Raw genomic sequence first — 24,997 nt, 5'->3', positions numbered from 1 at the left:
GTCCTGAGGCTCCCTGGTGAGGCAAGAGGATATAATCAAAATTACAAAATTTTGGGCTGGAAGGGATCTTAAAGCCCATCCTGTCCCATATGGGCAAGGACACCTTTCATTATCCCAGGTAGCTCCAAGCCCCATCCATCCAGCCTTGGACACTTCCAGGGATGGGGAAGCCACTGCTGCTCTGGGCAACCTGTGCCAGGGCCTTACCACTCTCACAAGGAAGAATTTTGTCCTAATACGCAACCTAAATCTGGCCTCCTTCATTGTAAAGGTACCCCCACCTTGTCCTGTCCCTCCAGGGTTCTGTCCAAAGTCCTTCTCCAGCTTTTCTGGAGCCCTTTTAGACACTGCAAGGAACCCTAAGGTCTCACCAGAGCCTTCTCTTCTCCAGGCTGAACAACCTCAACTCTCTGAGCCTGTCTTCATAGGAGAGGGGCTCCAGACTTCAGAGGACCGCTTTGAAGATCTCATCCGGACTTGTTCCAACAGCTCTTTCTTGTGTTGGGAGCAGTATATGGTGACAGGACATGGTGATTCTGTCTCAAACCAACTGCTCCTTATCATCATCTCAAGGGTTGTCCTGGCCGTAGGGTCCCATCACCACACATCCCCCTCACCATTGTCTCACTCGCAGGACTAGGAACACTTCTCTTTCTCTACTGTTGGAAGCACTTCCACACTTGTGTCTATAGTCCATGGCATCCCTTCCTTGGGGTCCACCTCCACTACCAATGCATCTCACTCCTCTTCTGTGGAGTCCCTTGTGCCATTAAAGGAATTTCCAACTGCCCTGCCCTGGAAAAGCGAAGATTAAAAAAACCCAGGTGTAAAGAAGGCTTTGCCCCCCATAGCTCTTTGCAAACATTTAGCAGTCTTCTCTTTGGGTTTTGCAAGTCCGTCACTCCTCCCATGGTATCCCCTTTCCCTGTTTCCCCATTGGCTATGGGGCCTGGTGTCCAGTTCCTCTCTTCCCTATGGTCACTTGCCTTCTGCCCTGCCCCCGGGACCACCCACGAACATGAGACCCTATATAACCGAGGAAAACCACATGCTCTCTCTCTTTTAGGCTCCGGATTCACCTTTGGCACACTGGAATAAAGGCTTGCTGGAAATTTATCTGGGGCTGAGAGCCTTCTGCCTCTCTTGCTGAGCTAGCCTGGTAACGTGTGTGGTTGTGTGAGCTTGATTGCTGCCTGACTATTTCTCAAGCAGTTTCTCTACGGAGAGGCTGGCTGGGATTTAGAGAGGCTGTAACTGCACTCTGAAAAGGACACACCGTTACATTCTTCTGCGTCTGGAACAGTTTTATTGCCGTAGTTTTGGACATCCGTCTGGCATCAGCAGCAGACCAGCAAAGCCCTCCCTAACCCAGCTTGTGTTAAACATGCAGGCACGCTCTGCTCTACTCCTTCAGGGCACTGTGTAAAACTATGTATTTTGAAATAAAAAGAAGCAGCTCAGACAAATTAATGCAAATCAATCACAGCAGTGCTCAAGGCACATCCTTCACACATCAGCCCTACAGCAAGCTGGGTTTTAGGGACCTGATATGCTGTGCCACACACCCTGACGACACCGAAGAGAGGATGGCTCCACATCTGGCTTAGCATAACTCGGGACTAGGGATTGCTGCCCAAAAGGGTGCTGTTACCTGACCAACAGGCATGTGAACAGGGCAGAGAGGTGAGGGTGGGCTGGTGGTAGCATCAGCAGATGGCAGGAGGTGAATGTGGCACACCAGAAAACACTGTTCTCCCAAATAAAGGACATACTAAAACATGACCACTGTCCTCCCAGGGACTGTGGAGGGAGAACAGAAATCTGCCCTCCGGGTGACTGGAGGGAGAATGGACATCTTCCCACCTGGAAGCTGCTCTGGAGTTTTGTGCTCAGGCTGTGGCAGTGGCTCAGAGGCTCATCCTGGGTGCTGTAAGAGTCGTTCTCATACAGGATGCTCTGCCCTGGCAGTATCACCCTGAGCTGCTGCTCCACTTTCTCTGGCATTTGAGATGAGCACACCATGGCATCCAGCACCCCCTGCACCACCACAGCCATGTCCTCTGCGTACAGCGGGGTGCCGCTGTGGTAGAGACCCACAGCATCTGCCCCATTCTGAATGGTGTTGGGGAGCAGTCTGATCATGGGTGCTGGGCTCATGCTGCTGCTCCCCACCAAGAAGTAACCCAGATTATCTGTGTGGTGTCCAGTCAGATCCAGCTCCCGGTAGGTCCGGCAGCTTTTCCTGTTGTAGAGGACCAGCCAGTATCCCTGGACGTCTGTCCAGTATAGAAGAGTTCAATGTACTCTGCGTCCTCTCCTCCCCCAGGGTTGTCTGCATTCACCTCATTGATGAGTAGCTTGGCCAGTTGCACAGAAGGCCCTGGAATCCCTTCTGATATCTCTAATGGGACACCTGGAAAGCAAAAATGTCCCAAATATGGGCCTAAGCACTGAGCTCCAAGGAAACAACACAATATTGCACAGTATTTTGCTAGGATGAGATAAGATTTAGCAGAGGACTGAGGGTGTTGGCTCACACTTTTATTATCCATGTCCTTTATAGTCCTTAGGAGTCCAGGCGACACACTGGTTAACACCAGCTGTAACAACAAGGCTTGCTGTTAGTCCAGAAAATGAACAACATGGGCTCTAGTAGCAGGATGCAATGGAATTGAAAGAGAGTTTTGCCAGGTGGGGGAAAGGGAGGGAACAATATTTCCCTCTTCTAGGAGAGCCAGATCCACATGTCCACCCTCAAACATGCAGATCCCCTATCCTGCAAAAATGATCACCAGTACCTGAAGGCAAATTCAGCACATTCATATCCCTGAGGCAGGACCTTTCCGCTGCGATGTTCGTTCCATCAAAGTTCACAACTCTGGGTGTCTCCGGGAAGGTAATGAAGGCCTGCAGAATGCTGCTCAGCTGCTCCTCTGGCCTGGCAGTCAGCAGAATGGTGAACACAAGCCCCAGGTCCTGGCAGGCTGCTTTTGGCTCTGCAGAGGCAAGCAGAGAACTGCCTCAGTTTCCCCAAGTCACCAAAGACCCAATTCCTCCTGGGACAGACCCAGGGCTCCCCAGCTCGTCTCCTCCAGAACTGTCCTCATGGTCAGACTGACTCAAGGCAGCTCATCCCATCAACACAGCACTGGGAGTTCTGCCTGCGCCAAAAGGCACCCTGGGACCAAGCCTGTGTCCAGCTCTGGGATCACCAGCACAGGAAGGACATGAACCTGCTGGAGCAAGTCCAGCAGAGGCCATGAAAATGACTTTGTGACTTAGAATCACCGAACCATGGAATGGTTTGGGTTGGAAGGGACCTTAAAGACCAGGTGGTTCTAATCCTCCTGCCATGGGCAGGATCCATAGATTATATGGATTGGAAGGTCAAGTAGAAAACAAATGCCCAGTGGAGATATCAGTCCTGCTGCCACCTCTGTGGCTGCCAATGCCCAAGGCCAGAGCAGCTGGTGGTCTGTGTGCTGAGGGAGCTGGGGATGAAATGCTCTGCAGAGTGTGGAAGAAGAACACCACGCTCTGCCTGACCCTGGACATCTCTGTCATCAGCGCTAAGATCAAATTAGCTGAATCCAAGGCAGGAGGACACAATGTGAGAGGGAACACTGGGCTGAAGATCAGGAGCAGGTGGGCATTATCCATGGGAGGTCCCTCGACTGCTCTGCTCCTGCCCAGCTCACCTCTGAAGTAGGCAGCAGAGACTCCAACACTGCTGGATGGATTGAGAGCCTGGACCAGAGTCAGCAGAATCTCCTCCTGCTTCAGGAGCCACTCCTGGCAATTTAGGAAACAAAGAGCCCACTGTTACCCGGCCAGTGCCACCTTGGTCATGGGATACAGCTCATCTGGGATGGGTCCATCTCCACTCCTGCTTATCATCCAGAGGACCCCAAAAGCTTCTCTTCACCCAGACAGTTGGAGGTGGGAGGGAAGACTGGAGAAACTCTGCTTGGCATGGGCTACCATGAAATTTTTGCAGGCAACTGTCCAGTGTCCTGGTTTTGTTTCCTTTGGGATTAGTTCACACAACCCAGCATGACTGTGAGTGGTCACCTGGGATTTGTGCATGTGCTCTGGCCCTCAGGAGGTCCTGCAGAACCTACCAATGCCCACCTGCTGCATGGAGGCAGAAGGAGAGAGCCCAGCTGAAATGTTTGCTGGAGCAGTCATTGAATGTTCCAGGGCTGGGCTTGCTGAAGATGAAGGACGTGGAGTCCCAGGTCACAGAGCAGCAGTTGCACTGGCTCATAGGCACATCTGCTGGCCGATGTCTGCAAGAGACAATTAGGTAGATGACACAAAACATGACCTGCCAGCTGGAGACCTGAGTGCTCATCACCTACCAGTCACACACACCTCCACCAGAGAGTGAAACTGGTTGCAGCCTTCTTCTTTCACAGGGTTTGGAGATATATCCCATCCTCACCAGTACCTCCTTGTCTCACAAAAAACCCCTCAACAGTTCAATAAAAACCTGAGAGAGAGAGAGAGAGGAGCATGAGCTTCATACAACCATTTCTCTTCTAGCATGGACTGCTTTTTTTACTGATCTGAAGACAGATAAGATGGTACAGACACACTTGTGTTCAGCCTGACTCCACTGGGAAGAGCACTGAGCATAGCTGGAAAAGCTGAAAAGGCAGCACCTGAGGATGCTTGAGCAAGAGCCCTCAACTCAAAGGCTAAGACAATGATCAGGGGTTGGACTAGGTGACCTTTAAAAGTCCCTCCCAACCCAAACTGTTCTGTGATTCTGTGAAGCCCCACTGTGAAGAGCTGCACACAGCAGAGCTGCTCAGAGCTCCCTGGGGAAGGAGACCACCTCCCTGTGGGACCAGGGACAATTGAGTCTCAGATGTGGGAGCAAGAGGAACAAAGGAAGGAATAGGAATGTGCTGTGAATGAGTAGTGACCCTGATATGGCTGTGGACTACACCCTCTCCTGATGTGGTTGACCACACTGTTGTTTCAAATCATGTTTCAGGCCCATCCAGAAAGGGTGAATCTCCTCCAGCCATTGAACCAGACCCTCAGTATTGACAGTTACACCCAGATGTGTCAGGTCTGGTACTTGGCCATGCAAATGATAGGCAAGAGTGTGCTCAGATGGTTTTTTGCTTATTGTCTGTCTCTAATACTCCTCATCCCTCTTCAAGCATTTGGCCCCTCACTGCCTCTGCTCCTTCACTGCTCCACTGCCCTCTACCCACTGCGTCCTCTTTCTCCCAGTACTAGAACATGCCTAAAATGCTAAAATGAGGAGACTGTTCTCACATCTCAGAAAAGTCTAAGGATTCTAGCATTTCCCTTAACCCACAAAGACAAAAAGGAACACAAAAATAAAAAAGAAAGTGAATTGAACCCAGAACGAGCAGTAATCCTGCTTCAAGTCCTTGGTCTGGATGAAACAGGGATTTCCTCCCGGGTCAGGCAAGCATTGCTGAGGTCCCTTCCTCACCCTCATTTTGACCTAAATTCCATCCTGAAGCTAAGAAAAACCTTTTCGAATTGAAAGCAGTACTGGAGTGAATTATTAAAAAAATATGAATATTGATCTAATGCCGATATCCAACTATGACAGACAAAGACTCCCTAACAGTTTAAAGTTAGAAAGTGTATGTTTAATTACGACGCTGGGCAGCGTGCGGGATAGCTCCCAAATACACGTGCCGCTCACAGAAGATCACAGGGTCTTTTTATGTACGGGAGTATTGAATACCCAAATCACAAATGTGTATTCATAACTCTGGTACATCCCATTCCTGCTTCCTATGGTAATTAGCCAAAAGCTATTAAGCATGCGTGGTTTGTTCTTTGAAATGGGTCGGTGGTCTTTTTTATGGGGCGGGGTCTCAAAATTATGAAGTAAGTGAGTCTTCTTCCCTTTGACTTTTTAACCTTTTAGTGTTGCGTGACAACTGAATACTGTTTTCCCAGGAGTATTTGATTTATGAATTCATTGTGCTTCTTGAAGTTTATTGATTAGTGAGAATACACAAACATAAGTTGACAGGCCTCATGATCTATCAGTTCCTTAAATCCAGCTTCTGCTTATCAAAAGGGAAGTCTATCTGTCTTACCTCAGCAGTATCTAGTTTAACTAAAGTCTTTAATTCTTCAAAACTAATGTTTCAGAACAATGTATTAAATTGACCAGTACACTTCCATAAACAAAAAAATATTAATGTCACAACCAGCAATCAACTGATCAGGAAATTCCTCAAGTACTTCATTCTGTGGCTACACCAGGAACCATGTGGAGAGGGGAGTATCTATGGCCTTAGGCAAGGCTGGGACTCAATATTGCTATGAGGAGACCCTGATCTGGAGGTGGCACTTGCCTCCCAGTCCTATCGGGGTTTGGGGCGCAAGGCTGCGGTGAGCCCATTTGGCAGGAGCAACTCTAGTGTCCAACTGCCCTCCCAGCCCCGACCAGCAAGAGCCTCTCACTGCTTTTCCAGGAAGGCAAGTCTGCCAGGGGTCAGGGTCTGCAGCAGCCCTGGGTCCGGTTCCTCACTGCTCGTGTACACAAAGGCATGCAGCAGACTGGTCTCCAGCTGCATTTTCCCTGGCACAAAACTGCAGCTGTGGCCTCTGTACAGGGCAATGGCAGTGGGGCCACCTCCAAGGACAGGACGGGTAGTGTTCTCTGGGAACGGCAGGTCCACTGCACACCAAGGGAAGGAACAAAGGTATGTAACCAACACCTGGGCAATACTCACCAACATCTCTTTGGTCCCGGGGAGCAGCACACAAGGACTCAGTGTGGCTATGGTTGTCTGGTTAGTACAAATGTGGCATCTGCTGCCTCATCTTTCTGCTCACAAACACCTCTCGTGTTCGCTCAGCCTGAATTTCCCCATCCATGGCCAGATCCACAATGTGGAGGAAGCTGGAGGGGGAAATCTGAGCAGAGTTCATCCTGCTGTTCTGGTTCTGTGAGCAAAGAGCTGATCCCCATGTGAGCAGGTGAACTGGGAAGTCAGCACTGATGTGGCCTTGTCTACAGCAACATTAAATTTTAATTCTAAAAGAGATCTGCAAACTCAACTAACCTTTCAGGTAGCAGTTAGTACACAAGAGTATTTATGAGTTTACATTTTATTCTAGCATTTAACAATCCGTGGTTTTTACAAACATAAACTACACACATGCACACACACATAGAGCCAAGGCCCAGGACACCAGCACACAGAATTAAGGTGGACGTTTGCTGGAGTTTTGCAATTTCATGAGCGTTCTAATTTCTTTCCTTCTACTTACTGTTCCCTTCACAAGCTGTTTCTCCAGGAGGAATTGCTGAGGGCATTCAGAAACAGGCTTCTGGTATTTCAATGTTTCTGGCTCTATAAATGGCTCCAAACTTTAAAGAAGGAATTGCATGAAAGGCAATTCCCTTGGGAAGTGCCTCCAGGACACTTGCATACCAAGGGACAGCCCTGTGCCTTAGTCCTAATGTGCCCCTGCCCAGGGAACTATTTTTCACCCACCTGGCTAATCTGGTGGCCTTCTCCTGTCCTGGAGAACAAGGGAAGAGCAACTGATGTCATCTATCTTGACTTTTGCAAGGCCTTGGACACATTCCACCCAACACCCTTGTCTCTTAATTGAAGAGGTAGGGTTTGGTGGATGGACTATTCAATGGATAAGGAATTTGCTGAATGGCTGCATCCAAAGTGATCCAGTCAACATGTCTATGCCCAAATGAAGAGCAGTAATAAGTAGTGCCCCTCAGGTGTCTGTGCTGGGACTGATGTGGTTCAATATCTTAATTTAATGACACAAGTGGTGGGACTGAGGGCAGTCTCAACAGGTTTGTGGATGACCAAGCTGAGCGGTACTGGAGGGAAGAGATGGCTTGTGGAGGATGAAGGAATGGGCTCATGGGAACCTTGTGGAGTTCAACAAGGCCAAGTTCAAGGTTCTAGACCTGGGTCAGGGCAATAAAAAGTACCAGTACAGGCTGAGGGGTGAATGGATTGATAGCAGCCCTGTGGGGAAGGAGCTCGTGACACTGGTGTGGTAAAAACCAAACGTGACCCAGCAATGTGCTCTGGCAGCCCCAAACCTGCTGTGTGCTGGGCTGATCCTGCAGCGAGGGCAGCAGGGGAGGGGCAACTCTGCCCCTCTGTGCTGCTCAGGTGAGACTTACAGTGCTGCCTCCAGCCCTGGGGTCCAACAGCAGAAGGATGTGGAGCTGCTGGAGAGAGCCCAGAGGAGGCCATAGAGATGCTCCAGGGGCTGGAGCCCCTCTGCTCTGGAGCCAGGCTGGGAGAGCTGGGGGTACTCACCTGGAGAAGAGAAGGCTCCAGGGAGACCTTACTGTGGCCTTTCAATACTTAGAGGGGGACAGACTTTTTAGCCCTACTGACAGGATGAGGGGTATTGGTTTTAAAGTGGCAGAAGTTAGATCTGGATTACATGAATAAGGAATAAAAGTTTATGATAAAGGTAGTGAGGCTCTGGCACAGGCTGCCCAGAGCAGCTGTGGCTGCCCCATCCCTGGAAGTGTCCAAGACCAGGTTGGAGCAACCTGGTCCAGTGAAAGGTGTCCCTACGGCAGAGGGATGGGACAAGATGATCTTTAAGGTCCCTCCCAACCCAAACCATTCAGGGATTCAGTGGAACGTTTCCACCTTGGCATCTCTCAAGGGATGCCAGTGCTCTCACAGCTTTAAGTTCTCTCAGTATGAGGCAGACAAGCTGCACAAAGACAGGACTAGAAGCTTGTTGCATCGTGTGGCAACAGTGATCACCGTGTCCAGGGAGGTTACAGCCGCCGGCAGGGAAACCGAGACAAGTCTTTTTTGTTAAGCACAAGAGTCCATTTTATTCCCCCTCCCCCCGACCCCGAGCCGGGGAGGGAGGAGAAGGCGAAGAGAGAGGGTGAGAGGCGAGAGAGAGAACCCCAGCCTGTCTCCCCTTACGTAGAGGGTCTGGGGGTGGGGCAAAGGGCAGGTAAGGGCATTGACCTGAGGCCAGTGGAGACACACCGAGGGGGAAGGAATCACAAGGCCAAGGTCATTGAGGTGGGGAGCAGAACGGACCAAATCACTGTGTACAGAGCACACTGGAAGTATCCCCTGAGGCAGGAGGGGTAGCTAGGCTCTGTCATGCCAAGGCCAGACCTTGGGTATTACAATGAGTGGCTGAAGGGATTCCACAGAAGCTGGGGCATTTTTATGAGCCTCTGTCCCAGATCTGAAGTGATCAAATTAAATCAGCTTCTCATAGAGTGCTCAGCACGGAGTCACTTTAAAAATGCCTTTTAAGATGATTAAAATACAGTCATACAGTGTCATTGGGTAGAATGAAGGAAAATCTTCCCCAAACTGCTTGAGACATCTTAACAAAGCCTCATCAGAAAATAATGTCAAAGCCTATCTCCAGTCACCTCCTTGACTAGTATCAGTCTTGAGGAAGAGTTAAACATAATCCTTACAAATTTCCTGCTTAGTGTGAAATCTGGTTGTGTTTTCACATTGCTTTCCTCGACCTCCTTGGTAGTTTACTGCATACAGCCCAACTCATTCAGAGGGGAAATTGGAGCACCTTTCCTGGGGAAAAAGCAGAGTTGAAATGGACAATCAGCTCTTTTACATGTGGTGGGAGAATATTTGGTGCAGTTTGAATTGTAAGGAGTTCAACTGTTAAAAAAAAAAAAACGTTTTAGCTATCAAAGTACTTTTATGGGAACCAACTTTGCACAAGAAGACTGTACTTCCAGAAATCATGAGTCAGTGAATTACACAAGACATCTGCAGAGTCAGCATCTCCAGAATCTTCTTTTGAGGTGCCCAAAATAACAAAATATTTTTTCCTTCTCTGGTGGCCTGGAAGAAACTGAGAGCACTGGAAGAAAGTTAAGAGGGCAGCTACACACTGCTGGCACACGTGTGACCTGTGTTTGCAGCTGATGACATGGAAGTAAAGCCCTCGTGGTTTTTCTAGGAGAGTGTGTGTATTTGCTGTGGGTGACCACCATGTTCCTCACAGAGATGGGGAACACTTCCAGGAAATGTGACACAACCAGGGGTGATGGCAGAATGGCTGCAGGGATGAGAGCGGAACTGTGTCTCCCCAAAAAGCAAAAAAACATGGGCTTGGGACCTCCATCAGGTCCCTAACCTGGGGCTCTGCAGGTCTACCACTCCTCTTGTTTGCCCTGAAACTGCCTCCTTCTGCCTCTTTTTGTTGCCCCTTAGCACTTGAGCCAGGTGAAAGGGTAAGCAATCAAACTGTTCACTTTCTTTGGGCTGCTCACATCTCTGAAACCTCTGCCAGGGCCTTCCTCAGCTTTCCCTTTTCTAGGTGTTCTAAGTTCTTTCTCCTGTGGAAGCATTTCCACAGCACTACCCATCCTAGCTGACCTGTCTGAATGCCACCAATCCTAATACATCCTTTTTGAGATTGATATATTTAACCACAGTTCAGTTAGGCACAGTTAGACACCCAAGCAAACCATGAATTTATGCAGAGGCATAAAAGCTGTCCTCCATTCTTTCCTCTCCTTCTAATAATTTCTGATATTCACTTTCCTTTATATAATTACTTTTTTGATAATTTCTAACATTTGATTTGCTTTTTTATTTGCCACTGAGTTCTGAGTCACATTTTCACTGCTCTCTCAGAATGCCAAGCAACAATAAACACAAACAGCATCCCCCAGCCTCAAGCCTGGCTGATCTCTCCTCCAGCCCTGAGGCTGTCATCCACACAGAGTCCTTATCTGGGGCTTTGCTGTGTGCTGGGCTGGTCAGGAGTCCATCTAGGGAGGGTTGGCCATAGACATCCATAGTGAAATAGATGTCTTTGGTCCGACCATCAGTCAGCACCAGAACAATGCCCCTCAGCACAGTGGAGTGGGGCCCCTGAAGCTCTAACAACTCCAAACTCACCAGAAGGAGCAGAGGGAAGGACCTCACTGATCAGGACGGCAGATGAGTTCAGCTCAGGAGTCAGGATACAGTGGTTGTCCCTGCCTGGTGTGAGCACGGCCACTTGGAAGACCCGCTGAGAATCTGCCCCACAGCACCTCTCTATTGACTCATCCACAGCCCTGCAGGTGGGGTCCTCCAGGAAAGCCTCTCTGCCAGGGGTCAGCACCCTGATAAGAGTGCCTGCTCTGTCTGTTTTCTTAGTCTTATGGACCAGGGCATCTATCAGTCCATAGCTCGTGATGCTCACGCCCTTTATGTAGTTCCCTTTTACATAGTAGAGAGCAATGGCTCTCTAAGGGCCCTTCTGGATGGTGTTCTTAGGGATAACCAGGGCAGGGTTCAGGGAGGAGGAGCCAATGAGAAAGAACCCTTGGCTGTTGGTGACTTTGCCCTGGCAGTTCAGCACCTCGTATGCTCGGTTCCCGTTGCCATTGTACCACCAGGTGGTAGCCATCCAGGTGGGCTGTTTGCCCACTGATGTGATAGAGCTCCACAAATTCAGCAGTGTCCACTCCTGGGCTGTCAGCATTGACTTCATTGATCAGGAGGGTGTGCTCAGTTTCCTAGCCCCTGGTGGGTTTATGAGATTTTGAGCAGCACTCTTGGAAAAACAGAGATACACAAGTACCATGAATCCAATATGTATCTCCCATGGTGAAGGCTGGGATTTTTGTTACAGTTCAAGTCTAGAGAGAGAGCCTGTTCTCACAGCCACTAACAGGGCCCAGCAGGAAGCTACCACAGGCTGTGCAGGACAAGAAGATGCAGCCTCTGACCTGGGTGTTCACTGGCAGAGGCACTGGCAGAGGCAGGCAGCCTTCTTCGTGAAGTTTAGGTTTGCCAAACAAAAATCAATCCCACACAAACGTGAAGGGTGTGGCTTAAACAAGAGATTTCCCAGCTCAGGTCCTTTAAAAGCTGGAGAGAGGGTATGGGAAGAAAGAAGAATTGTGTTAGGAAACATAGAAACATGCCAGTGACATTTAAAAGCCTTAAAGCCCCATATTTTCCCCTCCAAGTTTCTTCAGAGGTTTATCAAGGTGCAATGGGGCAAACCCAGAAGTCTGCAGTGTTCAGCACCCTGAGACTTGGGTGAACAATGGGTATATTAGGTGTCAGTGTTAATAGTTATTTCCCTGAGTCAAATTTATTCCATGAAAATTAACACAAAATGGCACAAAGATGATAGTAACCATCTTCTTCATCAAGGTGAAGGTGGGGAAGGAGAGGTGGATTCCTGTCACACACATGGCACAGCAGGTCCACTGACTCCCACACCAAACAACGCAGTTGCAGCTCCTGCAGATGTTGAGGCTGCAGAATATGCAGTGGGGATGAACCAGGAATTTAAGATGTTTGAGAAAATAGTGAGACTTTTCTTCCCATTTCCAGAGCTTTTCCCCCAAACATCTGTATCATCACCTGCTGAGTTCTGGTGACCTTCCTGCATCCCTTGACGAGCAGAGACCAAACCCAGGGAGGGTTCCAGCCCATGCAACTGTACCAGCGCAGTAAGAACCTGCTGCCTTCCTGTGCTGCAGGGCCACTTCCATGTGAAGGGGTGCCTTGGGTTTTGTAACCAAAAAAATGTTTATTATATTCCATCTGTTGAAACTGGTTGGGGACGTGTTTATCTCTTGTAACTCCAGGAGGGAGGGGGCGGGTGCCTTCTGGTAATACACCATTCCTACCTAGATAAAAACTGGGATGTAGGAACACTAGGCCCTCTGGTTTTCCACTGGATTCCTGAAGGAAGATTGGACCCATCTTGCCATTACTGGACCTTTTTCTACAGGACCATCTCTACTCCAACAGAACCACATCTGCAACTCCAGGAGGGCTTACTGTGGACTGCTTCCAACACCCTGACCAGCAGGGTGTCAGGTTATATTTCTGACTCTGTCAGGGTTTCTCGGATTTTTGTTTGTTTATTTGCTTGTTCTTTTGGTTTTTTTGTACTACTACATTTGTATTCTTAATATTCCTAGTAAAGAACTGTTATCCCTGTTCCCAAATCTTTGCCTGAAAGCCTCTAATTGCAAATTTATAATTTGAAAGGGGGAGGGGGGGTGATTTACATTCCCCATTCCAAGGAAACTCCAGCTTTCCCTGGCAGATACCTGTCTTCCCAAACCAAGGGGACAGATCAAGAATGCACCCAACCCTCCAGCTGCTTAAAATCAGGGCTGCTGACCACAGCAACCCCTAGGTGTGGACACCTGTGATCTTTTCTAGGTGAGTGCCAGCTGCAGAGGGACACGGCATCACATCCTTCAGCTATGGCTGCAAATGCCTAGGCTGGTGAGTGAGCTTGTGACCCGTTGTCATGGCCAGCAGAGCAGATGCTAGGGCTGGTGTTTCCTCACCAACTCAGCAGTAACTCCAGAGAATGAAGCTGACAGCAATTCTCAACAGAACAGGCCCTGATGGAGAGGTCTCCCTGAGCCACTGTGCCTTGGAATCCTCTGCCCCACAGACCTTCATGTGGCTGCTCTCAGAACACAGAGGGTGAGGAAACCCCTCCACCACACACCTTCTGAGTCCTCTAAGGACCCAGCCCAGTGCTGTTCTCCCTTCTAGGCACAGTTCATGCCCAAAATCACCATCAACATTCCCCTCTGGCAGGCTCTTGCTCCTGCTCAGTCTTCAAGGGAAAAGGAACTGGACCAGATTCTCTCCCCAAATCCTCACCAACAAGGTACCAAATTTCCACCACCTCTCGCTGTTTCAGTTAAAGGTAGGAAGAAAAGAGGAGGAACACACAGGTTGTGCTCCTGTCCAGGGGCAGGTGTGGGACAGAAGAAGACCCATCAGGAATGGGAGAAACAGCAGGATAAAAAATACACATATCCCCACAGCCGGGCAGAATGGAAGGGCAGGGGAGGGACTCCCGAGAGGAAGGGGCAGTGCCCAAAGGGGATGAGAAGGAATGTGGACAGGGATGGGACGGGATAAGCCTCCAGGGGTCGCTGGGCCCCCCCACCCGCGCACTCACCGCCACTCGCTGCCGCCTGTAGTGGTTTGAAAGCAAAACAAATGAGAAGCTCCAAGTCAGAAATACAATTTAATAGGAAGAAGGGAAAAAAAGGTAAAATAAAAATAGATGCAATATTACAAAAGACCACTGACAGTCAGAATACAACCTGAGCCGGGTGATGGAAGCAGTCCAGATGAGGTGGTCTTCCTGAAGCAGTGATCCCATAGAAAGGTCTGGTAGCTCGGGTCCTCTGGGAATCCAGTGGGAAGGGCCCCCTGTACTGTCCCAAACCCCAGATTATATCCAGGTGAGAATGCTTGGTTCCTCCCTCTGGGCGGAGCATCTCACAATGGGATGATGAGTCATGCAGGGGGTCCTTGATGGCCCATTAAACAGAGATAGCTCCCCCAGGGAGTTATCTATGAGTCATGGGCAAGGCATTGATGGGCCATTAACAGAAGATAATGGCCCAGAGGGAGGGGGTCTGGGAAAACACTGCCCCACCTGGATCCAACAGTTCATGGAGATGGTGATAGAATACTTTGTGCACATTCTATACTACAACCCAGGACACCGCCAATGGGGCCGGTCCAGGGAGGAAGGGGAGGAGGAGGCGGTGAACGGGGAGCTCCATTCCTACAGTGAGTTCACTCATCCCTGTGTCCCAGGAGATCCTGCTCTGGCTTTTCCCAGCACTTTTCCCGAGGTGGGGTGGATGAACGGACGGATGAATGGATGTGCTCCCAGAAAGCTGACTACATCCCGGCCGCGTGGGCAGCAGAGCAAGAGCATCCTCTGCTCTACTCTGGTGAATTCCCACCTGCAGAGCTGCTTCTAGCTCTGTAGTCCTAACTTCAGAAGGATATGGAACTGCTGGAGTGAGTAAGGAGGAGGCCTCGGAGGTGCTCCAAGGGCTGGAGCCCCTGTTCTCTGGAGCCAGACTGGGAGAGCTGGGGGTGTTCAGTCTGGAGAAGAGGAGGCTCTGAGGAGAACTTAGAGCCCCTTTGTGACTAAAGAAGCTCCAGGAGAGCTGGAGACAGACTGTGGACAAAAGCTTGGAGGGACAAGACTTCAAACTGAAAAAGGGAGATTCAGATGGCATATTAGGAAGAAATTCTTTCCTGTGAGGGTAGGGAGGCCCTGGCACAGGTTGCCCAGAGAAGCTGTGGCTGCTCCTGTATCCTTGGAAGTGTCCAAGGCCAGGGTGGATGGGGCTTGGAGCACCCTGGGATAGTGAAAGGTGTTTCTGCCTATGGCAGGCTTTTGGAATGAGATGGTCTTTAAGGTCCCTTCCTACCCAAACCCAGTCTGTGATGCTGTGATTTTATGGATGGATGGATGGACAAAGGAATGTCCACTGGTTTCATATGCATTCCCTCACTCCACTGGACTCCCCAGTCAGAACTGGCACAACTTCCTGGATGACATTTTGTCTGTCCTTGCACCAGCCTCAGAGGCTGAGTCAGGAGCTGAAGGGCTGCATGGCCCAACCTGCCCCAGCAACAGTGGCAGAGCTTTCCCATGGGACTGTCCCTGCAGCCTCCAGGAGCCACTGTGCTCTTCCTGCTGTGCAAGATCCAGTGCCCAGCCTTTTCAGGTGCAGAGGGAAGAGCAAAGACCACAGCTCACAGCAGGTCTGGCCACGGGGAGCTTGAAGCCCTTCCGCATTGCACTGGGATCCTGTTCCCTGGGAGATGGGAAAGGGGCCGGCCTGGTCTTCCTCTCCCCATCAACTCTCAGGTCCTGCTCACCTGGATCTGTTCATGGGGCTGCCCAGCCCCCTCCCTGGATCACCATTTGGGAGATGTGTGTGACAATTGCCTCACTCTGCCAGACACAGGGACTGGAGGAAGGAGATTGTGTGGATCCCACTAGGGGCTAGACTAAGTGTTGAATACTCATTTGATGCAGCAGCTGCTCCTGCTGCTATCCCAGGTCCAACTCCTACTCACGACTCAGCAGCCTGGTTCTTTCCTCTTCTATTTGCTTCAGAGCAAGTGGGAAACTCTTCCAGAGGGGCCATGTTTGTCCCTGGTCTTGCCAGCTGGCTTAGTGGACCTCTGCCCCCACAGCCTCAGTGTCTTCATGGGATCCACACTTATTCCCTTACAGTGCTCCTTGGAGTGTAAAACACTGCAGTGCCATCTGTCCCTAGGGAGGGTGGGGCAGGATGAGCTTTCCCGGTGACCTGGGTACAGTCTGATGCACTGTGGAGTCTGCTGAGTGGTGCTGGGGTGTCGGAGTCCAGAGCATCCCTCTGGACACCCTGGGAAGCCACAGACCTTGGCAGAGAGGTCTGCGACCCAAGCAAGAGGGTTTGAGACCTGTACAGGGAGGTCTGGAATCTGTACAGGGGGGTTGTAGTAGACCCCAGCACAGAACCCAGGAGGACACTGCCTTTGACTTCAGCCCATGGAAAAAACTGAGAGAAGAATTACAAGTCACAAAGGTGTGAAAACAGTAGTTTAGCTTAGCACAGGGTGAAAAATTGTGTAGTTTTGGGATTTTTAGGATGTAGGTGCATGGGGAACAAGATGGAGGATTTAGGGTTGTGCCCTGGGTTCTTCCTTCTTCTCCCCTGGCCTCCATCTTCTGGTGTGGGTGGCACAAAGTAGTTCAAGGAGATTGGGTCAGAGCAGAGTTGACCCCTTTAGTATAGGTGATAGACATTGGCACATAATTATAAATAAGATGTACGTAGTTATCCATATAAAAGGTAGCGACCTCCCATCGCGGGGGGAGTCATCATGTGTCTGAGCAGCAGAACAGACCTCGGCCAGGCACAGAGAACATTGTAAGATAAGAAACAATAAACAACGCAAGAAACCTTGAAAAACAAGACCTTGAAGACTGTTTCATTCTCGCATCTGGCTCAGGGCCTTCAGAGGGCCAAAGACTCAACCACCTGGATCTCGGGTGAGAACCAAACCCAAGACTGGGGCAGTTCCCACCCAGAACTTCAGCAAAACTCCCTGAGCGTGTGGAGCTGAGTGCTGGCCCTGCATGCTCTGTGGTTCTTCTCCATGCCAGGGTAGTGAAGACAGCAGTCCCTCTAGAGGGTTTATCTAGTTGAACTATCACATTTTTGAGCCATTGTACTTCTGCAATAATGAGGCTTTGGAATTACAAAGGGTGGACGAAACACCTTTACCCAGAAGAGCCCTGACTCATCCCTTGCTGGATCCACAAAGTGTAGTCAGGACTTGGTGACTCCCTGTCGTGCCTGTGGTGGGTCCCAGACCTGCTCTGGTCCCTGTGTGCTCTACTTGCTTCATCCTCTGTGCCAACAGACTCACATCCTGGTAGGGAGCTCCTGGATCCACAGAAAGCTGCTTCCTCTCATCTGTGCCTTCTCCACCCACACCATGGCCCAGCGGCCTGTGGAGGAGCAGAGCCAGGTGTGCTCTGGGGGGAGATCAAACATCCTTCCAGCAGATGAAGGGAGCCTCTGTGGAGCTGCCACCGAGTGGGGCTGTTGCTCACGCAATAAGCAGGGGCTGGTGGGGGACAGCTGGGCCCCCAGAGAGAAGAGCAGAGGTGATGGGCAGCACCTCCTGTCCATGGCCGCTGTGCTCAGGCACGTGGGCTGATGCCAAAATTCCTCTTGTGTCCAGTCTGACTGGAAGGTGGGTCTGCAGTGCAGGGCAGCTCTGGGCCATGCTCCAACCAGGAGGAAAGCTGCAGATCTCACTGCTTTGTGGGATCCGTGTCTGCTGGGTGGGCTGGGCACAGTCATGGCTGTGCTCCCCAACCTCCAGGGCAAGCAGGACTTAGAGGGTTGAGCATGTACAGCCCTGCCAAACCTTTGACCTCTTCATTAGGACAACACATCTCACTGCTGGAATGTATATCCTGCCTGTGTTCTGAACAAGCTCTGCCAGTCAGGCTGTTAAAAACAGGAAATCCAGGAAAATGTTGTATGAGGTTAGATTTTTCTCATGACAGAAATACCTCCTCGGCAGAGGAAGCTGCTTTGTTCAGGTGCTGGGGTAGAGGGTCTTATTGTGGGGAGATCAGAGATGGCTGCTTCTGAGCGCACAGGAGAGAAGCAGGAGAACCTGTTGGTGCTGCTGAGGCTGGGGGGCGTTGGAGGGACCAGTGCGTGACCAGCTGCAGCAGAACCATCGCCAGCAAAGCCCCTTGGGGGTATTTGGCCAAGTCTGTGTCCAGCATGGTGCACTGGTGCCCACCCCACCCTCTTACCCCTGGCCCAGACTGGGCATGTGGGATGTCACCGCTGGGCTCAGGAGATGGCAGGGATGAGCTCAGACCCAGCACAAGGTGCGGCAATGCCTGGGTGCCCCGTTCTGTTTGTGGGGTGGCCACGGCAGAGCTGCCAGTGGCACATGGCGCAGGAGGGGGGCTGGGGAGCTCAGCTCAGCCAGGGCTCAGAGCTCAGTGTTTATTGGGTTTGCTCCAGTCATTTTGTACAAGGAATAAGCCAACCCCACTGCACACGCAGATGCAGAGGACACACGTTCGTGCCACCCTGGCAATGGCACCCAGCCTCGCCGAACGGGCCTGCCCTCAAGCCCCTCAGCCGTCGCTGCCGTGGTGCCTGTGCGCTCCCGGCCTGTGCCCCAGCAGATGTCTGCGGGGACAGCACTGGGGGGACAGACGCCGCTCTGCTGTCACGGCAGAGCCACCTCTGAGCTCCCGCCCCGCAGTTACGGGACGATCTCATCCTATGGCTGACCTCCCAGTGAATAAGAGCTGCCACTACGACTGCTCCGCAAAGCGAGTCCGACACGCGCGGCCCTCCGGCTCTCGCTGCCGGCAGCAAAAGCACTTGGACGGCTGCTGAGCTGTCCCCTGCAGGCTGGAAAAGCCCGGGCTCTTACAGCTGGGGCAGGGGCAGACAGCAGTGAGGGGGCTGAGGTGTGAGTTCCCAGGTAGGGTTTTACAGTGCCCGCCAGGAGATGCTCCCACCCCTGGGATCAGCTGTCAGGGCCCGACGAGCCCGCAGGGGCAGAGGTGGGCGAGCTGCAGCCTTCCCTTGTCCCCTTCCCCCTTGTGCGAGGGACTGTCGGGCGCTGCGAGCAGCACGGTATCCTGCCCGGAGCAACAGCACCCGCCATGGGATGACTGCCACTGGCGCCGGGATGAGAGAAGGCCATGAATGAAAACATGGGACTGATCATGTCCCATGGAACGCAGGTAATGCCCCCAAGCTGTTCAGACCGGTTCTGGTGGATACTGTTCCTCCAGCAGGATCTGATGCCCCAGGTGGAAGTGTGGTCCATATATTTCCTTCCTGATGAACCCACCCCTCCTGCTCCAAGAGCTCTTGAGAGTGAGCCGATATTGTCGGCCTGAAGGCTATTTTCAGCATCTTTTGCTGCTCACCTGCATCTATTCTAGATGAAATACTGAGGAAATCCTTATTATTTATCCACTTCAACCTTCTTCCTTCCCCAGCCATGAACTGAGAACTCTGCTGGGAGTTGTTTTCTTCTCTCAGCAGACAACACTTATTGTTGCTGTGCTTCCCACAGGCTCTTCCTGGCACCTGTACCATGGAAAAGACAGTGGATCCTCCTTTGTGCACTCTCTGCCTGCCCAGCAGCAGGGACTTTTAACTTGCTGAGTGTCTCAGCCCAGCAGTGGGGAGCTCTTACCTCCCACCCACCTGTGCTGAGGGTAGGACTCCGACAGAACTCACACCTCAGCCCAGAAAACCAAGGACCTTCAGGGGCCAAAGCAGAGACTAAAGCCTCCACATTCGTCCTCTTCAGAGGTGCATCGCTGTATCAGCTTTCAGGAAGGCTCTGATCCCACCTCTGCCAGGTCATGACACAGAGGCAGAAAGGCTAACGACATCAAATAGATGAATGCCTCATGATGTGAAAGACCTTGAATGGCTGTAGCGTGTCCAGGGAAGAGAATGGGGAAGTGTCTGGAGCACAAGTCTGATAGGAACTGGAATATAGGGATAGTTGAGGGAGCTCTGGGGCCCAGCCTGGAGAAAAGGAGGCACACTGGGGACCTTCTCAACTTTCCACAACTCCCTGAAAGGAGGCTGCAGCCAGCGGGAGGTCAGACTCTGCTCCAAGGGAACAAGGGACAGGACAAGAGGAAACAGCCTCAAGTTGCATCAGGGAAGGTTTAGATTGGATATTGGGAAAATTTCTGCACAGAAGGGGTTGTAAAGCACTGGCACAGGCTGCCCAGGGCAGTGTGAGAGTCCCCGTCACTGGACAGATTAAAAAACACAGGTAGATGTAGCCCTTGGGGTTCAGCAGGGCAATGGAGTGGATCAGCAGCCCAGAACACTTCTACCATCTGCACTGGCTCTTCTCCCCTGCTCAGCCTCTGCCACTGCCTCGCAGTGTTGCAGCCAACTACTCTGACTTCCAATTGCTGCCATGTAGGAGGGGTCTTTGGAATGCCACTGAACAGGTATAAAAGCTCTAAAGAAGGTCGTGTGGCAATGCTCAGCCCCAAGACAGTGTGGCTTTGCTCTCTGTTCCCAGATGTGAATGGAGCCAAGGTGACAGATTTGGGATGGACCCTGAGAGTGATACCATGGCCAGCCCCTGATTCCACCAGTGTTCACACAAACCCTTTGTCCTCTTAGCCAGAAAGGCCAAGCCAGGCAGCCCCAGCTAAATCAGTCCCAGGCTGTGGGATAGCTTAGGATTGCCTGGGACAGGCAACCGCTGCACCAAATGGGCCAAAGAGGCTGGCCAGGTCAGAGCTTTGGTGTTTCCTGAGATGCTGCCTCCTCTTTTTTGCCGTCATCTCTTCTCTTAGTGCCATAGGTTGCTGCCAGGGCCATGGGCTGGGTGGAACGCAATGGTTGCTGAGATGAGCAGGGAAGGGCTTGCTGTGGAGCCATCTAGCTCCAGTCAGTGAGTGCCTGGTTGGATGGAGTCTGCAGTTGTCCTAAAAACCTGAGATATTTATCCCCAAGAAACAGCAAATGTACCTGGCCTGGCCTTGGCACAAGTAAAGATTTTTGCCTTGCTACATCCAGTGGTCCCATCACCCAGGTGGATAAAAGATAAAGATACCTAAATCCCATTCCCTCCCTACCCCACCAAAACCCTGAGTTCACTCCAGGCCTCCTCCAGGAGGGATATAGGGCACTACTGCTGCAAGCTGCTGCCACACACTGTGGAAGATGGAGCTATCAGGAAACAGAAAGGAAAAGGGAAGGAGACCCAAGGAAAAAGGAATGAGTCCTGTCTGAAGACCGCAAGAGTGGGATGTAGGCAGTGACTCTGGGAGGAGGAGGAGCAGGAGCAAACCCTGGCAGGCCTTCCTGGTAGGAAGGAAAGTATCTACTCAGCGCCAATGTCACTTGAAGGCAGAAGACAATGATGACACAGAGCACTTCTGGAATGCTGGTTCCGAGTGTCTCCAGAAAGCCCTGGGCCAAACAAATCCTCTGCCAGCTCTGCAGCTCTTGCAGATACTGTCCTTGACAGCACCAAGAGAGTCTGAAGCTGGTGAACAGATCATACCCATGGAACCACCCAAACCTAGGGCTGAGATGGGAACCTGTCACAGCTCAGCTGGCCTGTAGCTGGACAAATAAATCTGGCCATAACAGAAAATCTGACTCGGCTAAGCCTAGTTAATTTCCGAGCAAGTCCCTGGGTGAGCAATGATAGGATAGATTTGAACTCAAACAGGGACCTCAGCCAATTATGTTCAATCTGGAATGCAGACATATCGCTGGCTAAGGAGCTGGACGGTGTCAAGACCCGGCCAACCTGCTATCCAAGCCTGGGAAATTCAGACCCCCTATAAAAGGGGTGACCATAATAAACTCAGTGCTGTTTGTGGATAACCCTGGGTGAGGGTGTCTGTCTGTGTGTCTGTCTCCAACCAATGACCTGACGTGACAGGAACCCTGTGAGGTGGGCAATGCAGGAAGGTGGGTTCAGCCTATCCTCTGGCAGCTCCAGGCAGGAACAAGCTGGGCAAGAAGACACATACGTTGTGACTCCAACCCATCAGGAGATATGATGCAAGGCAAAACACCGCCGGAGGTTCAGGACTGTTGCAATCGGGGGAGACGGAGAGATGACACAGCATCGGGGTTTCATGCAGCAGAGAGAGCTTTAATGGTGCGCAGGCCTCTTATATAGGCTATTCAAAAGACTCCGCGTTCAAACCTGATTGGCTGTGATTGGTTACCCCAGTTCATGGCCAATAGCTGCCTGCTCATGTTTAGCCAGGGATTGGCTGGCATCTGCTCTCTGCAGCCAAACCCCCTTCTCTTCTGAAGCATACAGTCCAGCTGTGTGCTGTCATACAGGACACCAGGACAGCCCTTGTGCTCTGCAGTTCCTTGATCCATGGACATGATGGATGGACAGAACTGTCAGCAGACAGGTGTCACAGGCTGTGGCCACCTCACCCCTTCAGCCGATGCAGTGATATAAAACAGGCAGTGTGTGCTGGGAGGACACTTACCAGCCACAGCTCTTTCCAGTGTCAGTCTCAGGCTGAACAGCTCCTTCAGGCCTGCACAAAAAGAATGAAAACGTAACCAATCAGTCAGTGGGGGATAACAGCTGCAAACTGAAGAAAGGAGAAACTACAGTGGTGTCATCCTTGGAGAGAAGTATACTGTCACCAGTGGTCGCATCATGGTGCTCATGGGCTGAGGATGCAGCAGCTCAGCCCTGCCAGGGCCTGGGGAGCACGGAACAGCTTTGGGACAAACTAGTCACAGAACTCTTTGCACACTTATGGCTCTAGCCCAAATACTCATCTTGTCACTGGTGCAAAGTCCTAAAGCCTTCAGTCCCCCAAGCTGAACCTCGCAGCAGTGAGCTGTGACAGCACAGTGAGCTGTGCTCATGCTGTGAACAAGCAGCAGCCACAGCACAACAGTTGTCAACGGCCTTTCCAGCATGCAGGGCTCAGTGCCCACTCCTGAGGGACATCCCTGCTATGAAAGGCTGAGCCTGTCCAGTGAGTACTGGAACAGACTCCAAAGGGGGCTGACACATGCACAGAACCCTTGGCACGGGGAAGCATGAGGAGTTATTGCTTTCTGCTGCATGTAGCCCTGATGGAAAAGGACACCTTCCTTTCTGCTCAGCAGCTTCTGGGAGATAGACTCTCTAAATCTACTTCCCAACTCTACTCTGGGCTCAAGGCAGACAGGAAGGTGCCTGAGCATCTGCCTGGCCTTGGACACCAGGTAAGAATGGAGTGGCAGAGCTAGGCCCTGGCTCCCTGTTGAGACTCCGGACATGGCTTTGCCAGCAGCAGCATTCTGGGGAAGCAGGTCCCACCTTCTTCCTGATGTGGTGGACAGGGGCTGATATGATTCACCAGGGACCCATGTCCAAATGGCAAAAGCATCCCTCCTCCCTGCTCCCTATTTTCCTCTGAACTTCAGCTGCCAAGGAGAGGGCTCCAATTATGTTTTGGATGCCCGAGGGAGGTTATTTCAGCTGCCAATATAACCTCATGCGTGGAGACTGGGTCAGGTCTAAATTGCCATGACAGAGCATTGGCGTGACCTCCCTGGCAGAGCCAAAGCAAGATTAAACCAGGTCAGTACATGGAAGCAACAGTATATAATAATATACACATATACAGTATCCTAATGTACTGTATGCAGCTAATGTACACACATATATTTGTGATATATAGAGGATACCTAACTATAAGTATGCTTCTTCAACTGTGCTTACTTCCTTGAAATCAGCAGCAGTGTTAAATCTGTGCTGGAGAAGGTGGGAGAGGATTCTCTAGATAAACACACGCACAGATCTATATGTACACATTTATTCCTCTACGCACTGTGCATGATGCTGGGCACAGAGCACTACTACAAGGTGTGAAACGATCTCCCCCAAGCTGTGCATTACAGGACCATTCTCAGACTGTATAAGCATTCACCACTGAAACAAAAAAGAAATAAAATCCCAAGGAGATGCTTTTTAATGGCTGAAGAACATAAAAAGCATTCTTTCTTTTTCTCTAAACCCTATATCCCCCTCACTCTTCTCCTTTTTCTCCTCCTTGCTTGGCAGTAGGAACCCACACTGGGTTTCCATAAGTGCCATTTCTTCCTTTCCTGTCACTTAGATCACAGTAAACTTTGGAGCTGGGTGAACTCTCTCTGACAGGCTGTTCAGCTCTGGTCTGTCAACCTGGCTCACTCTGGGTCCCTGAGCCTACTGTGAAGCGGCTCAGCAACAGAAAAAATCCCTTTTCCCTCTCCCCTCAGGTGTAGCCCGCAGCACACTGTCTGAAGACATCTCAGATAACCAAGAACAAGCTGCAGTGCCTGCAGGCCAAGGGATGCTGGACAGACTCCAGGCTTCACCAAGGGCTCTGCTACCACCCAGGGCTCACACACACTGGGAATGGGCTCTCCATTTCCATGGAGATTCCCAGACAAGCCACTGTCCCACCCCTCAGACACACAGACATCAGGTGAATGACAGAAGCCACTGTGCCAATCACTCCTGAGACACCCCCTTCACACAGGGAGAAAATGACACCACCCCTTCCTCAGCTCTTCTCTTCCCACAGGGTCACAGCTCCTGCCCCACACTAACAGGGAAAGTATCCCAGAACCCCTTGTGTTCCTTCCCATCCCTATCTCCACAGCTTCCCCCATGCCCAGCCTCTCCTGCCCCAGAGCACACCTCCCATGAGGAGCCACCAACACCAGGAAGAGCTGCCAGCGGTTGTTTTCTCACTCCAACACGTTAAGGACATGGCTGAGCTTAGCAGAGTCCAGAAGTGCAGGGAAAGACAGGAAAGGGAGGCAACAAGAGCAACAGCCAAGGCAAGAAGCCCACGGAGAATGATCTTTACCGGTAACACTTGCGGTATCTCTTGGAAGTAGACTGGCACTGGTGTCTTCTCTCACCTAGGTCTGTGTCTACTGTCTGCTGAACTGCTTGCTCTGAAAGCAGAACAGAGAGAAATGTAACCCCTGTAAGCTCTGTGCATGTGTCAGCGAGCCCATTGTGAAGTGCTGTACACACTGATTATGTTAAATGTGTGTACCTTTAGCATCAGAAGGAAGTATATACATAAGATGTGGTATGTAAATAAGTCGTGGTTTCCAAACTTAAATCTG

The 24,997-nt window shown here is 51.1% G+C and overlaps 1 pseudogene; it reads right to left on the bottom strand.

The window, feature by feature from the left end:
• Positions 1–738: 738 nt before the first annotated feature.
• LOC136298055 (uncharacterized) lies at positions 739–17,497 on the bottom strand (annotated as a pseudogene).
• Positions 17,498–24,997: the final 7,500 nt, after the last annotated feature.

This window comes from Chamaea fasciata, unplaced genomic scaffold, assembly GCF_029207755.1.
Source record: "Chamaea fasciata isolate MVZ Bird 193981 ecotype frontalis unplaced genomic scaffold, bChaFas1.0.hap1 SCAF_16, whole genome shotgun sequence".
Taxonomy (NCBI): Eukaryota; Metazoa; Chordata; class Aves; order Passeriformes; family Sylviidae; genus Chamaea; species Chamaea fasciata.
This window is presented reverse-complemented; position numbering and strand designations above follow the sequence as displayed.